The sequence below is a fragment of the Nelumbo nucifera genome, chromosome 2 (assembly GCF_055504915.1).
Source record: "Nelumbo nucifera cultivar China Antique chromosome 2, China Antique-T2T, whole genome shotgun sequence".
NCBI classification, from domain to species: domain Eukaryota; kingdom Viridiplantae; phylum Streptophyta; class Magnoliopsida; order Proteales; family Nelumbonaceae; genus Nelumbo; species Nelumbo nucifera.
The window spans coordinates 20,604,511-20,619,859 of NC_142650.1; the positions used below are offsets into that span (position 1 = coordinate 20,604,511).

At 36.4% G+C, this 15,349-nt stretch overlaps 2 long non-coding RNA genes across 3 annotated transcripts; one reads left to right on the forward strand and one right to left on the reverse strand.

Annotated features, from left to right (window-relative positions):
- Positions 1–251: 251 nt before the first annotated feature.
- On the reverse strand, positions 252–9,221 carry LOC148801977 (uncharacterized). 2 transcript variants are annotated; one of them, XR_016082757.1, is made up of 4 exons: positions 8,674–9,204; positions 8,373–8,550; positions 3,282–3,586; positions 252–570 (listed from the first exon to the last, which is right to left on the reverse strand). It is a non-coding gene; the product is annotated as an uncharacterized LOC148801977 (long non-coding RNA). The 2 variants fall into 2 exon arrangements; XR_016082756.1 differs by lacking the exon at positions 252–570 and having other exon boundaries at positions 3,156–3,586; positions 8,674–9,221.
- On the forward strand, positions 3,597–6,989 carry LOC104595101 (uncharacterized). Its single transcript, XR_016082755.1, has 2 exons — positions 3,597–5,038; positions 5,439–6,989. It is a non-coding gene; the product is annotated as an uncharacterized LOC104595101 (long non-coding RNA).
- Positions 9,222–15,349: the final 6,128 nt, after the last annotated feature.

A 15,349-nucleotide genomic window follows, 5' to 3' on the forward strand; every position in this document is an offset into this window, starting at 1 on the left:
ATGTTAACAATGCACAGAGAGATCCTAGAGAGAAATATTTGGAGTTGGTGCTTTGGGCTTTCCTATTCCTTTTTTTTTTCTTGTTTTAATCCTTCTTGTCAAGAGAAATCATGAAATAATGCTGTTATTTTGTAAACTAAAATGAATTCTTATTCTGTAACTGGATTTTGCAGAAATAGAGTGGTGACCGGTGAGCATGTTTGTTTGAGCCCCATTAGGAAGTTGATTTTAGCTTCTAATGAGTAATCTCATGATAAAATATGATATTAGTTTGGCCAGAAAATGTTAATGTTTATCAATTACTACTATTACTATTGTTATTGGTTTCTAGTTTGGGTTAACGCTAATTATAGAATAAAATAGTGTGACCTTGACTTTCTCTCTGTTTCTTTTGTATTGTCACCATTATTGGTTTTCTCCTTCCCATCATTTTCTAAGTTTCTACTATACCCATAGTTTGAGTTCACATTGGTGTTGTGGAGGGTGGACACGAATTTTTTCTTAATGAACTAACAGGAGATTTTTTCTTTTCCGGTAATGATCACCAGTGATATGACAAAAAGTATTTTCCTGTGAAAGAAATAAATTGGGTCAATTAGGTTTTAAGAGAAAATGGCAAGAAAAATAATATAGAGAAAGTTTAATAGGGTGTTTTAGTTATTTAGAGCTGTCATTTGACTTAAATGGTTGAGGGGCTATTAGTCACAACGTAAAAGTTCAGAGAGGTTTTCGTCATAAATTAAAGTATAGGGTGTCTTTCTCACTGACCCCATAACACAGGGGGTCTTCATAATTTACCCTATTTTTTAACCCTATCATTCAGAAAAAACTTGGGATACAATTTGTTGGGTTGGATTTATTATCCAGAATACTTTTCAGCAAGGTTCAAAGTATTGGAAACGCTATGTGTATCAGAAAGTCAAATTTAAGAGACATATTGGGATACGCTTTGAATACGCATGAATATAGACGAAAAATTAAGATACGCATGGAAATACATGGAAATGCTATAAATACTCAAATAAAACATAATAAACAACAATATCACTAAATATAAGACTTAAATGAGCTATTTGTACATAAAAATCACATGTTTTAATGGGTTTTATGAGAAAAAAACATATTATAATCAACAAAAGGGAACAAAAACATACTATCTAATAAAATACTTAATTCAGTTCCAACTTCAAATTTTAAATATATTATAACTTAAAAATTCAACATTTGAATCCCAGTATGATTTTTACAACTTTAAATGAATTACATAAAAATTCAATTATTATATAAATTATCCAATTTTAAGGGTTAATGTGTTAGTAAACTAATTTTCATTTGTTATTATGAAATTTTTTAAAAACATTTTTAAATATTTTTTTCAATTATTATCTAACACAAGTATTCAATTAAACAAATAATAATTCTTTTCATATTTTTGAGGCCATAATTATATTCACACTCAAATTATAGATTATCATGTGAAATATATCAATGTGTATTTTTTTTTTTAATTTTAAATATTACTAAAAACTCTTTTTATTTGTTTTAAACACTTTGCCAAGTGTTACCTAATTTCAATTATTGAATCAAACAAATTTTCTGCCTTTTCTAAATAATTATTTATTTTTAATCAAATAATTATTTTGCATATTTTATTCTAAATATTAAACAAATATTTTTTGAATGGCTTCATGGATATATATTATTTTTATTCTAAAATTAATAAATATTTTGCATGTCTCATTCAAAAAATTTGTTTGCATGTTTTGTTTTAAAAATTAAATTAAAATTTAAAAAATTAAATATGTAACAAAAAAATTGAATGGATTTATGGACATGATGGATTAAATACTTATTTGGCATGTTTCATTCCAAAAACTAAATAATTATTTATTTTTTATCAAAAAAATATTTTGCATATTTTATTCTAAAAATTAAACTAAAGTTTAAAAAGTAAATATGTAACAAAAAAATTGAATGGGTTTATGGACATAATAGATCATCCGTACATTTATTGTAAATATTTATTATTAGAGTTTAAATCATAGCAAAAAATTATAGAAATAAATAAATATTTATAATCTCAAAAATAAAAAAAATAATAAAACCATGTCTCCGCTACCATGTGGTCAGTCGTGGCCCTCACAACCCACAAGTTTTGTGAGGTTCTGTTTGCTCCTACCTTGAATGTAATAGTTTTGGTCCTTTTGAATGTCAATGGGTGTGCTTTCGGTGCGATAAATGGAATCTACTCGTGTGAGTAGATACAGGGTTTTAAAAACCGATCCAGAAATGGGACTGTTTTGGGCACCATTTTTCGGTTTGGCGGTTCAACCGTTCAGGTCGAACGGTTTGACCCGTTATGTCATAAATAAATTAAAAACAAAAAAATTATATATAATAAAATTTAAATAAAATACACAAAAAATATGGGGAAAAGAACATCATATGAAAAAATAAAAATATCTAAGTATAAAAATAATAAAATACAAAAAAAATTCCAAAAAACCCATAGAAAATTACAAAAAAATACAAATATTTTTCCTCCAATTTGTATGAGGAAAAATTCAACCATACAGATATCTAATGTTGTTTGGAGAAGCACTTGGGAGGAAAAAAAGCTAGGAAAAAATACTAGTGGTGAAATATGTATACTATCAATAATTAAATTGAAATCAGATAAACGACCAAAAATTAATCTGAAATACATTATCAAACAATTCAACACTTTTGTCTTAATATGCTGAAATATATATTATCAAGCAAATCAAACGAAATCCGTATGAAGTATATATTATTTTATATTAATAAAATAAATTGAAATAAAAAAACTACAGTGAGCATTTCAAGTTTTCAACATTTTTGCCCTTTTGAAAGTAACTACTCTAAGAAATTAAGAGAATGAATTTCAATTCTAACTTTCTAGTTTTTAAGAGAATGAATTTCTTCAAATAGCTAAAGAGACAAAAAGACAAGATTAACCGATTCAAGTATACGAATAAAGCATGAGGCATGATATAAATCCAAAGTTTAAGGCTTTAAGCTTAAAAAACACGTTAATATACCATTTTAAGCTTCAAATCACTTTTAGAAAATAAGGAATGTAATTTTGCAGTGGTTCTTAGTTCCAATGGAGTGGTCGCCGATGCAAATGGTGATTCTTGATGCAAGAAATAACAGTATTGCAAAAAGGAAAAAAGGGTAATGAGTTAATGGTTTAATACACAAAGATTATGATCAAATTAGAGAAAATGAAAAAAACATAATCACATGCAAGTTTTTACCTTATAGTCGCCGTTGTACTCCTTTCAGAGTGGTTGCCAGCAGTCGCAGCTAAGATTGGTCGTCGGAGGTTGGATGTCCACAGTGGTCGCTGTTGTTCCCTTCAAGAGATGCCTTTTGTTTCAAGAGATCAGAGATGTTCCAAAACAAAGGAAACAGAGTCTTCCACCGTGTTCGCTGACTTCCACAGAAAATCTTGGTCGCCGGCGGGTGGTTGTTCAGACTTCAGGAAGGTAGGTGTCGGTGTGCTGTCGTCGTCTTCTTCGGTGAAGCTTGTAAAGATGTTGGGTTTTGGAAAAACAAAACCCTAAGTCATTGAATGTTTAGTTGGGATATGTTTGTCATTTTCTTTTTTGTTTTTTATTTCAAAACAAAATAATAAAAAATGCCGAACCGCTAACCATTGTCCGGGTCGAACGAGTTGACGATTCAATCATTTAGGTCAATGATTTTTTTGACCATTTCAGTGGTTTTGGGCTAGATGGCGGTTCGGGGTAAAACCAAAACTGTTCGAGTGACCAATTTCTGGTCCAAATGGCCCAATCGTCCGGATCAATGACGGTTCAAAAATATTGAGTAGATCAATGATCGCACGAGAGAAAAAATCGAGCATGTGTGTCTCACTACTTTCAGTGCATGTGTGGCACGTGTCTCACTACTCCACTTTCTCTCTCTCTCTTTCCACTTCCTCTTCCCACTCTCTCTTTCTTCTCTACCTCTCTTCCTGCTTCCTCGCTTCCCTCACTCTCCTCCCCCTCCTCGCTACCTCTCTATTGTCCTCCTCCCACTTCTTCTGAAAACTCACTTCTATCGCCCTATCTTATTCATCCTCTCTCCCTATCTCGTGTAACAGGAGTGGCTTGCTCATTTTCTTGATGTGACAACCCAATACCAACACTTGTCCCTTTTCTTGATATGCAATTTCTCCTTACGGTATTCTCGTTTTGACATTGTTTGCAGGAGGTGGAGGCGCGACGAGTCACCACCTCATGAGGCATTGTTGAGAGGAATGGGTTTGTGAACTTGTTAGCATCATCCGTTTTTAATGCCACCGAATCTTGCCAAGAGTTCAACACTAAACTGCAGGTAACATCTCTCTCAATCTCTCTTTCTCTGTAACCCTAATAGGTTGGTTTCTATTTGTCTGTTTTTTGTAGGTATTGATTTCTAGTTCTCGGCGAAGGGGGTTTTCGTAAGTCGAAGCTATCTATTTTCTTCCAGTTTTGGGTTTGCTGGTTTTGACGATTTGTGTTTTTTGGTTTTGGTTAGGTGAATCTTGTTGGTATTTTAGGTTTCTTGTTAGTGTTGCGTTTGATGGAAACTATTTTTATTTGGTCTAGACAAGAAAACATTGTGATGCTTATTGTTCAGTTTTGGATTGTACCAAGTCAGATTTTTCTTTCTTATGCAACTTTTGTGGAGAAAACGCATACTAGAGGTGACCTTAACCTCAACGGGGCAGTTTTGAAGTTGGGTTTTACTCTGTGCATCTTGTTGTTGACTATGTTCAGTCATCGATACAGATAGTAACATTTTGACGTTTTGACCAATTAATTTTGAAAGTTTTTCTTGTCTCTCTCTTGGATCCTTTGCGGACATGGAAAACCAATATAAATTTTCTTTTTTATTTTTAGGTATATATGGGAGTCCACGGCTGATGGGTTATTTGCAATTTCTTAAGATGTATGGAATAAACCCACTTTGAACATGGAAATGAGATCAGATTGCATCTTAGAATTTGGAGGAATATAAATTAAAAGTGGGTATATTGATTCCTAGATGGATAGTCCTATGCTCTTATTATTGTCTACACTTTCTTCCTTGAATGTTGCTAATCACAGTTCAAATATTTTGTTGCAAGATGCAACAACTCTGTCTTTTAAGTTCTTTAACATATAGTCAATATCTTCCGATTGGAAGAAGTAGATTTGGTTTTATAAACATCTGATTTTTTTGGTTCACTGTTTTTCGATGACTCCATTTGACAACAATTCGAACATGCGAATTCTGATGGGTGTTCTTGACTTGAGAGTTTTCCTCTCCTTTCCCAGTGTACTCTTCCATTCCCACCGTCTTCTTCCATTTGCAGGGAAATATAAGATGGTTGCTTGGTTTTTGATTCCTATGTTCTGATTATTTTGTGTTTATTTGTTTTGTAGGAATTCTATTGTAGCATGCGAGTAGTAGATGCTATGGAATCATTTGGGTAGAAGATGCTATGGAATCGATCTTTTCATGATCTAACTATTTGATTTGTTTTCTTACAGAACAAACAAGTGTGGTTTTAGAGCCTTGAAAACAACAAACAAGCGCTGTTTTCCCCAAATTTGTCAATGTCATCTCTGTCAACAACCAAAAAAAAAAAACATTCATTAATTATGTGGGGAAGGATAATATGAAAACGTTAGTGAACACTGAACAATTAAAGTTTTTAATCCATGAACCTTATGTTTAGCTTCTTTTGTTATTCTATTTTCTTCATTTTCAATCCAAATTAGATATAATTGTAACTTACCTTGTTTTTTTTTTGTTTTAGTTTTGCATTGTACAAAATTTCCAATTTTTGTGTTGAGATCCTTGGTAAAATCATAAATTTTTTTAGTGGAAGGTTTCTAAGACAACAATTTCTATCCATTTTTCTCATTTATTATTGTTTGTATTGGGTCAAATGAATTGATCCATCATTAGTTGTGAATATATTTGTATTTATTTGGATATCAAAGTTTTTATTTGGTTTTACATTTTGGTTAATAAGATGAAGTCCAAAAGTTAATGCTTCCAAATCTAAACTTAGAAGCACCTTCTCTTATATGGCTTATTCAATTCTCTTTTCCAAGACTTTGGCTTGCCAGGGCCATCATTGGGCAATGTTCCTATCTTGTATCCTGCGTGTGTACTTTATGTATGTGATCCTGTATTAGATGGTTATAAATGTGTTATCCATTTGTTTATTCTTGGTATCCAAGCATTTTAGACAATGACAATTTAAACCTGCATCCTACATGTGTCCCATGCATTTGGGTTGTTGGTAGTTTGATCTCACAATTTAATGAGGGTTGCGTTAGATGTTTAATTCAATGCTACTACAATTTTTTTCTACTGAAACGACGCTGTAATTGACTGCTTATTCTATGTCCTTTCCCCTTCTCCATTTTTCATAGTCTTTTGTCCCTACTTCTTACACAAATATTTGTTTGATTTTGATGGAGGGTAGCAAAGATTGGGCTCTGTCCACTAGATAAGATGTTTGCAGTTTGCAAAAAGATGAAATCTCCATCAATAAATTGCATGTGATTGATGGTGGAGATCCATCCTTCAAGATTGGATAAAAGGACCTACAATCAAGTGGATCAACCAAAGATGAAGCTGATGATAAGGCAGTCAAGGCAATTGCAGAGTTTGTTGGTGAAACTTTGAAGAGTAAGTGATGTGTGATGTCCTGTAATTCTTGTCCTTGTGAAACATGTATCCATTCTACATCAGTTAGATATTTTGATATTTTTTATCACTTTGGTAGTCTATGTAAATATTTCCTTATGTTTGTAAATCCCATAGTTGACAAGGTATTTAGGTGACTCTAGGTGATATAACAAAAAAGAAAGATGATTCTAAACATAATCTTGCCAAATTAATTGTATCATAAATAATGAATGCAGTTTCTATAGGATCATGTGTTTGTAATAGAAGAAATTCATTTAGTTTTTTAATCATTTCTTTTCTTTTTTATCATTTATTACTCTCAATTATTCTGTATTATTCGCCCGTGCACAGGCGCCCCTCACTAGTTTTAAGAAATAAAGAGCATATCAAAAGTGGTTGTTTTCATTCTCAAATAACAATTCACATCAGCACCCCAAACAATCAAAAGACGCCACTTGTCATCTTGCACGAGTCCACCCTTAATGTGTGCAAGCTAATGGGACGGACGTGAGCTTGTCCCGTTAGCTTCAAATTCGCATAAAAGCCAATATTTCCTCATATTCCTGCCCTTGATTGGAGTCCAGATATCCTGCACTCAAAATGGTGTGGGTAGGGGTGCATTTCCAATCAGAAATGAACACGTCTGGTGTTGACATGGGCACCCCATTCCTCATGTGTGGAGGAATACCAAACGGTGAAACTTCTGTTAACTAATATTTTTATTTTTAAAACTAAAAAAAAAAGTTAAAGTGAAAAAAATAGAGGAAACCCAAGTCTTTTAGGTTCTAAACGAAAACACCATGAAAGCCTAGTGATATCCACCATTAACGATTGCATAAGACGAGCTTAAGTCAGGGGTAGAAAATCCACTTGTTTAGTTCCTTAAATCTTCACAATGAACCCTTGAAAATATAGATGGGGATTCAATCTTCTTCAAAGGGATTCAATAACGAATCATAGGTCTTCTTCTTTTGAATAGAAGAATCAGATGGTCCAACTTCTCTTGCCATAGCCTTCAACGCTGATGGGAATCCACCAGTACAAAAATAAATGAAGAAAATAATGCGATTGTAAGATTTCAAATGTTTCAGAATGTGCTCTGCAAATGATAGCCGGTTGTTGCTGAGATGTTGGGTCCTCTATATGAACACCATATCATGATAATGAAGGATTCGGTCCTGATTTTACTTTCCCTTGATGTTGATAATCCTGTAAAAAGGTATGCAGTCCTTCCGGTTTGCTTGGAGGGAGGATGATGCAATCATCATCATATATATGGAATCTGCTTAAGCACCACCATTTCCCATCCTGCCGAGTAGGCCTGAACTTTAGTTCCGGATATTGGAAATTGAAGAAAAATGGGGAGGTTAACGTTGGAATTATTCCTAGTCCTTCAGACATCGGGACATCTCACCCTGGCCCTTGTCCAACATGTCTAACAATACTTCAGGAGACCTCTTGTAGTTCTATCCTACCCAAGAAGGTCTCCTACAATGGTGGATAGCACCTTCGTTTAATGGAGTTATCGTTCGTTTGGAGTCCAAAGGGTCAAAGGGGGCAAGTCTCAAAGGACTCCCTTTCATTTTTTCACTATTTCCTTTTAATTAATTTCAAAAATAAAAACATTATAGTTTAAAGGGAATTTTACCCTTATTTCTATATAAACAACGTACCTGTGATGTATTTATTTCTTATTGGAAGTGCATCACTGTCCACACCATTTCGAGTGCAGGAAATCCGGACTCTGACTCTTCTTCCCAACATTCTTCGTGTAGGTTTCGATGGTTTTCCACCACTGATAAACCGAAGATGCTGTGTTGTAGACGAAGAAGCCTTTTGTTGTTTTGAAGTCTGCAATAACGGAATTTTAAGCTGGGGTGAATTTTTTGTACTAGAGAATATAAACAGGGACTTCGAGTAAAACTTCATTTTGTGAAAGGTTAGAAGATAGGTTCTGGCTTGTAGGGTTGTTACCTTTCTAGCTTTGGAGCACAGATTGGGGAAGTTGAGATGAACAGGAACTATAGAAGAATGATTGTTTTGACAGATTCAGAAAAGCCCATTTTCAGCAAATAAAGAAAGAGGATTTGATAATCAAAAATAAATTGGGGCGTTGCAGACTTGCTGCTCGCGCTCTCTCTCTCTCTCTCCAGCCCCTGTTTTTCCTGTCTTACCACTGAACCACCGCCTCACGTCCACTGTTGCAACAAGTTGCCTCTGAAGTCTGAACCCGATCCATCCGGCGAGAGCAAATTTGCCCCCACAAGATTATCCCCACAACGTCCCACAGCACATTCAAGCCGTATATTCTTGATGATGATTCCAGAAGTGATGATGTCATCATCGGGATTTGAACTCCGACATTGTGGGATGTTGTCGGGGGCAGATTTGAACTCCGGCATGCCCCCTCCTGCTTATATTTCACATTCGAACTTGATCAAAATGATGAACTGAATCGTTCTTATGGGCTTTTGTGCAAATGTTTGGAGCTAACTTCTGCCCCATTAGCTCCACACACATTAAGGGTGAAGTCGTGCACGATAACAAATGGTGGGTTTTGATTGTTTGGATGCCTATGGGTGCTGATGTGAATTCCTCAAATTAAAACTTTCTTTCTGTGTGTGAATTCATTCAAATGGTAGTGACTTCCACTCTCAAAAAATTAGTGATAGTTATCTCTACTAAGAAGTAAAAACAAAAAAAAAAAATCATTTCAAATGATCCATACAGTAGGTTATTATTTAGTAATAAAACTTTTCTTAATTTCTTAAATTAAATAACAAATCTATAAATATAAAATTAAATAAAACAATAACTTAAATTTACAATATAAAAATTAGGTGCCCAACAAAATTTACAAGAATACATAAATAAAAATATAGAATACTTGCCCTGTACTAAGTCTGTTCAAATATGATTATTGAACTCGACCCAACCTGTCTCATAAATAATACCACTATTATTGGTAATGTTTTTATTTTTTGTTTTTGTTTTTGTTTTTATTTTATTTTATTTTTTCTTTCGCTTTTGCAGTTCGCCATTTCAATGTGACTTTGGCTTCAACGAGGACAAAGAGCCAAAGAACTGTGTAACTTTTCATACTAATACGAAGTTCAGCTTTAACCCAAACCAAAGCCCAATGAAGGCTGGCCCAAACTTGAGCCAATAGGGTTGGATCAAATTGGGTATCCGATTTAAAGATTTTAACTGCATTGGACTCGGACTTTTGGGCCAAAGCCGTTAAAAATTTAGCAAATTCCTAACATATAAGTCTGTTCAAAATCAGGAGTTATATGCACAATGAGGAATAATGTGTTTCTTAGGGGGTGTTCGGTTTTAGGATTTTGAGGGGGCGGGGGGAGGGGGGAGGGAGTTGGTCAAGAGAACACCCCGCCTAGACTAAGTTGCCCTTTATTTCATTAATTAAAGAAAGAAAAAACAGGGGGAATGGGAAATAATGAAATCTTGGAAAACTAGATTGATCCCTGGTAATGGGAAATAATGAAAACAATGAGGATTTCTAATTTTTTTTTATTTTTATAGTAAGAATGTCAATGTAGAATCTATATTTACTAGATAAAAGGTCGATCCCTGGCCACTTGAACTTAACAACTTTGGCCGATCCAGGCCCAACCCATCTACGCCAGGATAGGTATTGTTACTTTTGAAAATGAAAAATCAAAATCGAGTTTAATTTCAAACTTTGGTGAAAAGGAAAAGACACCTTAGTCCAAACAAGAATGGGCCTTGGGCTCTACCTCTAGAGTCTAGAGTCTAGACAAATGCAAATATTCTCCTGTTTAATTTGAGTTTGGGTAAATCTCTTAAATTATCCAACTGAAATTGGCGAACTCCACCTAACTGTTTAGTTATTGTCTTAAAATACTTTAATTTTTTTGATAATTGTCTTAAAATACTATCATACTCCGTTCACATATGGCATCATGTAAGTGATAATTATTTTAAGATTCCTAAAATACTCTTATTGTTTACTACCATTGTTGGAAGTTGAAGCTTTGGCGGTGATTTTGGTATCGTCGTCGCAGGCAACGACAGCCACACGATCACCGGTGCTAGACAACCATTGACTCGTCGGAGAATTCAGTCCCCAAGGTCGTCGGCCTCGCAATTGAATGATTAAGGTTCGTCAATCAGGTGGCAAGCGGAGGGAAGGAATGGAAAGACATTGATCGGGGGCGGGGTGGGGCCAGGGAAGGTGGTGCAGGACATGTTTCTTCACCCAAGGCCTTGTTGGAGCCCGTCATGTTCAGAAGATACTCAAACCTTGTTCTTTGCGCCACTACTCTATTTTTCGTCTCAAGGTGGGAGACGATGAACAGTGAATTTTCTCTCTCCTGCTGCTGCCCCTTCCCCGCCCCCATTGCTACCACCACCACTGGTACCTCTCCGAACGATTAGTAAAGGCACAATATCATGCCATTCCGAGGAGACCCTTTGGAGAGATCGCCTCTAGACTTGGGTAACACGCAACCGCTGTTGCGGTGGTAAGGCCTCCATTCGATTTACAAGCTTCCGTCAGCCATAAAATCGGAGAAGACTCACTGAAGCATCACCGAACTCCATTTTACAGACCAAAAGCCCATCCAACTCCATGTTGCTATATCTCTTGCCTTCTTTTTCGGTCATGAATTACCGAAGCACAGAAATGCCCTCAAAAGCATGGATAAAAGAAATAATAGATACGCTTGGAGGATACAGATGAAAAAGAAATAAACAAAAGGGAAGAAAAACAGAAACACGGGTAAGCAACAAGAGAAAGAAAAGCGATTAAAACTCACAAAGCATTGGCGTGTTGTATATCAACCTCTAGAACTTTTAGGGACTCTTTGTATGAAGATTTGGAAAGTTGGTTATACAAGAACTCCATCCTTTTTTAATATTGAGTTTCTTCTTTGAGCAAGAACTCAATAAGAACATACAACATAGAGGCGATAGAGAGAGAGAGAATCGGCAAAATAGAAAGCTCAGGTTGGATTGGACTTTATATGCTTGACAAACCCTCTGAAATACGACGTCGATGTATTATGAATATAAAACGAGCGTTGAAAGAAAAGAAAGGAAAAAGACTGATCTTTGCTACGTTGATGGAGATCGAGTGGTGGGAGCCACTATTTCAGAACCTAATCCCCACCAACGACAGCTCCAGAAATTTGATAAAATCATAAAACAGAGAGAGAGATGGCTGTTGGGATTGGGAAATGGCAATTATAGTAACGACGGAAACACCACATCCTCTCCCATGAAGAGCAATGAATTGGTTTATACAGTCAGTTGGATTTTATTTTGAAATTTGGATGAATAGTGAAGGGTAAATTTAATATTTTATTTCTTTTTCGTTAGTGTTTAACAACATGTCAATTGTCAGAAAACTTAAAGGTTAGTTAAGACAATATGTAAACAGCAAAGGTATAGTTTGTCAATTTGGTGAAGTAGGGATAGTTTAAGAGATTTATCCTTTGAGTTTTGAGATTTTTTTTTTCTTTATACATTGAATCTCCCTGGTTTTATGCGATTGAATCATGAAACACGTGGGGTTAGGCGGATGGGTGCGAGATCTTGTGTATTTTCTGAAAATGATCCTTGAAAGTATTTTCTAGAAGTATTTATTATTATTTTATAACATTGTTGTTGTTGTTAATATACACATGGTATGGGCCTATGTGGGCTCTCATGTGTCATGACGCGACAATTTTTCATTGAAATATATAATATAATCATATGAAAAGTATTGTTTATAAGAGAGTGAAGTGAGGGCTAAAAATGTTATTTACACCAACATAAGTACTTGTGGGGAAGGTAATTCACTAAACATCCCCTCCCCAATAAGTGCTTAAAAAGTGAGGGCTAAAAATGTTATTTACACCAACATAAGCACTTGTGGAGAAGTTAACTCATCAAACACCCCCACCCCAATAAGTGCTTAAAAAATACAATAAGTGATTTGATAAATGGTTCACCAAACGTGGCCCCGGTACAAAATAAGTGTTTATTTCAATATCTCCCAAACATGGTAGTTTCAACATCCTTTCCAGAACTTTAAAAGCTCCAAAATAACGAGCTGATAGTTTCTAAGAACGCCTAACCGCAACTGAAGCTTGGCGATATAGTTGGAGTCTGATATACACCATATCCTTGGGTTCAAAATTCCTCTCTGTTCTTCGCAGATCGACATACTTCCTTACCCTAGTATTTTCCAAGTGTTCTTTTAGCCTCTGTATTACTTTTCCCTGTCTCTGAGTTCTTCATCTAAAGCCTGAATTTTGGTAGTTCCAGGCACATACGAGAGTAGATTGGGTGGAGGAATGAGGGGAGGTATTACACCACCACTCAGCCAAGGGTAACCAACGGACCCATGAATTGGGCTAGGAACTTGCAAAGCAACGCAAATACGCCTCCAGTGTCATGTTCAGTGCTTCAGTTTGTCCATCTGTCTGCGGATGGTATGCAGTGCTCATCTTGAGTGTTGTTCCCTGCAATTTGAAAAGTTCTCTCCAAAATTTCCCAGTAAAAACGGGATCACGATCACTGACTATACTGACGGGCATTCCATGAAGTTTAAACACCTGTGCCATGAAGAGTCTAGCAACATTCGTGCAGAGTAGGGATGTGCTAAGGCCATAAAACGATCATATTTGGATAATCGATCAACCACCACGAAGATCACAGACTTCCTTTCTGAGATCGGCAATCCTTCAATGAAGTCCATGGCCAACTCTGACCAAATCCTCTCTGGAATCGGTAGTGGCTGAAGGAGCCCTGGAGTGGGAACATTTTCAGCCTTGTGTCTTTGACAAGTTTCATATTCTCGTACCCAATTTCTGACTTCCTTCCTACTCCCCTTCCTGTAACACAAAGTCTGCAGCTTCTTCCAAGTTTTATGGTACCCGGAATGTCCACCAGTTACTGAACTGTGAATCTCATCAAACAACTTCCGTCTATACGCCGGCCGAACTTGGGCTATGTACAATTCTGCCTTTCCTCCAAACCAGTCCATTCTTGAAATAGTATTTATTGTCGGCATGCCGCATGCCTTCCATTGGCTATTTCTTGGCAAGTTGCTGTAAAAGCAGGACCTTTGGAAGTTTCCATTCGAATATCTTCCACCCAGCTCGGAATGGGATTAGAAATGGCATAGAACTCCGGCCCCACTAGCCTTCTTGACAAGGCATCAGCTGCTATATTATCTTTCCCCTTCCTATAGCAAATCTCATAATCATAACCCAATAACTTCCTAAGCAATTTCTGTTGAGTAGTAGTAGTGACCCTCTGTCTTGAGATAAAACCCAGACTCTGATGATCTGTCCTAATCAGAAATCTGCTTCCCAATAAAGTAAGAACGCCACCTCTGTACTGTTGAAACCGACAGCCAAGAGCTCTCTGTCATAAGTTGAGAGCTCCCAATGCTTTCCATGCAATGCTTCGCTAAAATAAGCAATGGGATGGTATCCTGGTGAGAGGACAGCCCCGATTCCTCCGCCACTGGCATCAGAGTCGACAAATGGTTCCCCAAAGTTCGGCATTGCCAACACGGGTGCTGTGGTCAAGGCTATTTCCAGTGTTTTAAAAGCTTCCTCGGCCTCATCTTCCCAACTCCAATTCTCCTTTCGTAATAGCTGAGTAAGTGGATCAGCTATCTTGCCAAAATCTTTCATGAATTTCCGGTAAAAGCTTGCCAATCCCAAGAGTCCTCTCAATTTTGTAACAGATTTGGGTTGTGGCCATTCCAACACACCCCGCACCTTCCCTGGGTCCATTTCCACACCTTTGAAAGAGACCAAGTGGCCAAGGTACGCCACCTGCTCAACTGCAAAACCACACTTGTTTCTATTTGCAAGCAACTGGGGGTGTTGTAATGCTTCAAAGACCCGTCTCAGATGTTCATAATGCTCCTGCATGTTCTTGCTATAAACTAACACATCATCGAAAAATACTAACACAAATTTGCGCAGAAATTTCCTGAAGACTTCATTCATTGGCGTCTGAAAAGCAGCAGGCGCATTAGTCAATCCGAAGGGCATTACTAAGAACTCATAATGCCATTCATGCGTTCTAAATGCAGTTTTGTGGATATCCTTCTCTGCCACTCGGATTTGATGATATCCACCCTGGCTCCAAGCAGTTTCGTCAAGCAATTCATCAATGATAGGCATAGGATATTTGTCTTTTAAGGTGATTTGATTCAATTCCCGTTAATCAACACACATCCGCCATCCATCATCGATCTTTCTTTTTCACCAGTAAAACTGGTGAAGAGAAAAAGCTACAGCTAGGTCTGATGATTCCCTGTTTTAGCATTTCACGGACAATTTCTTCTATGATATTCTTTTGAAAATGGGGATATCTGTAAGGATGTGCCTTCACCGGTTCTCCTTCAGTCTTCAGAGGAATGGAAGGGTCATGTGTCCGCCTGGGATGCAACCCTTCCTGCTCCTTAAGCACCTCAGAGAACTGTTCTAACATTCTTTGAATTTCAGGATTCTGATGCTTGGTTTTCCGGGCCTTTTGACCATGAACAAAAATGCAACAGAGACATCTGACTGGCTGCAGTAAAACTTCTCGGTACGTCATTGGCTTCTACTATTCTGGGTTCTAGTTCCTTTAATCCAGCAAGAGTATGCACTCCTCTTCC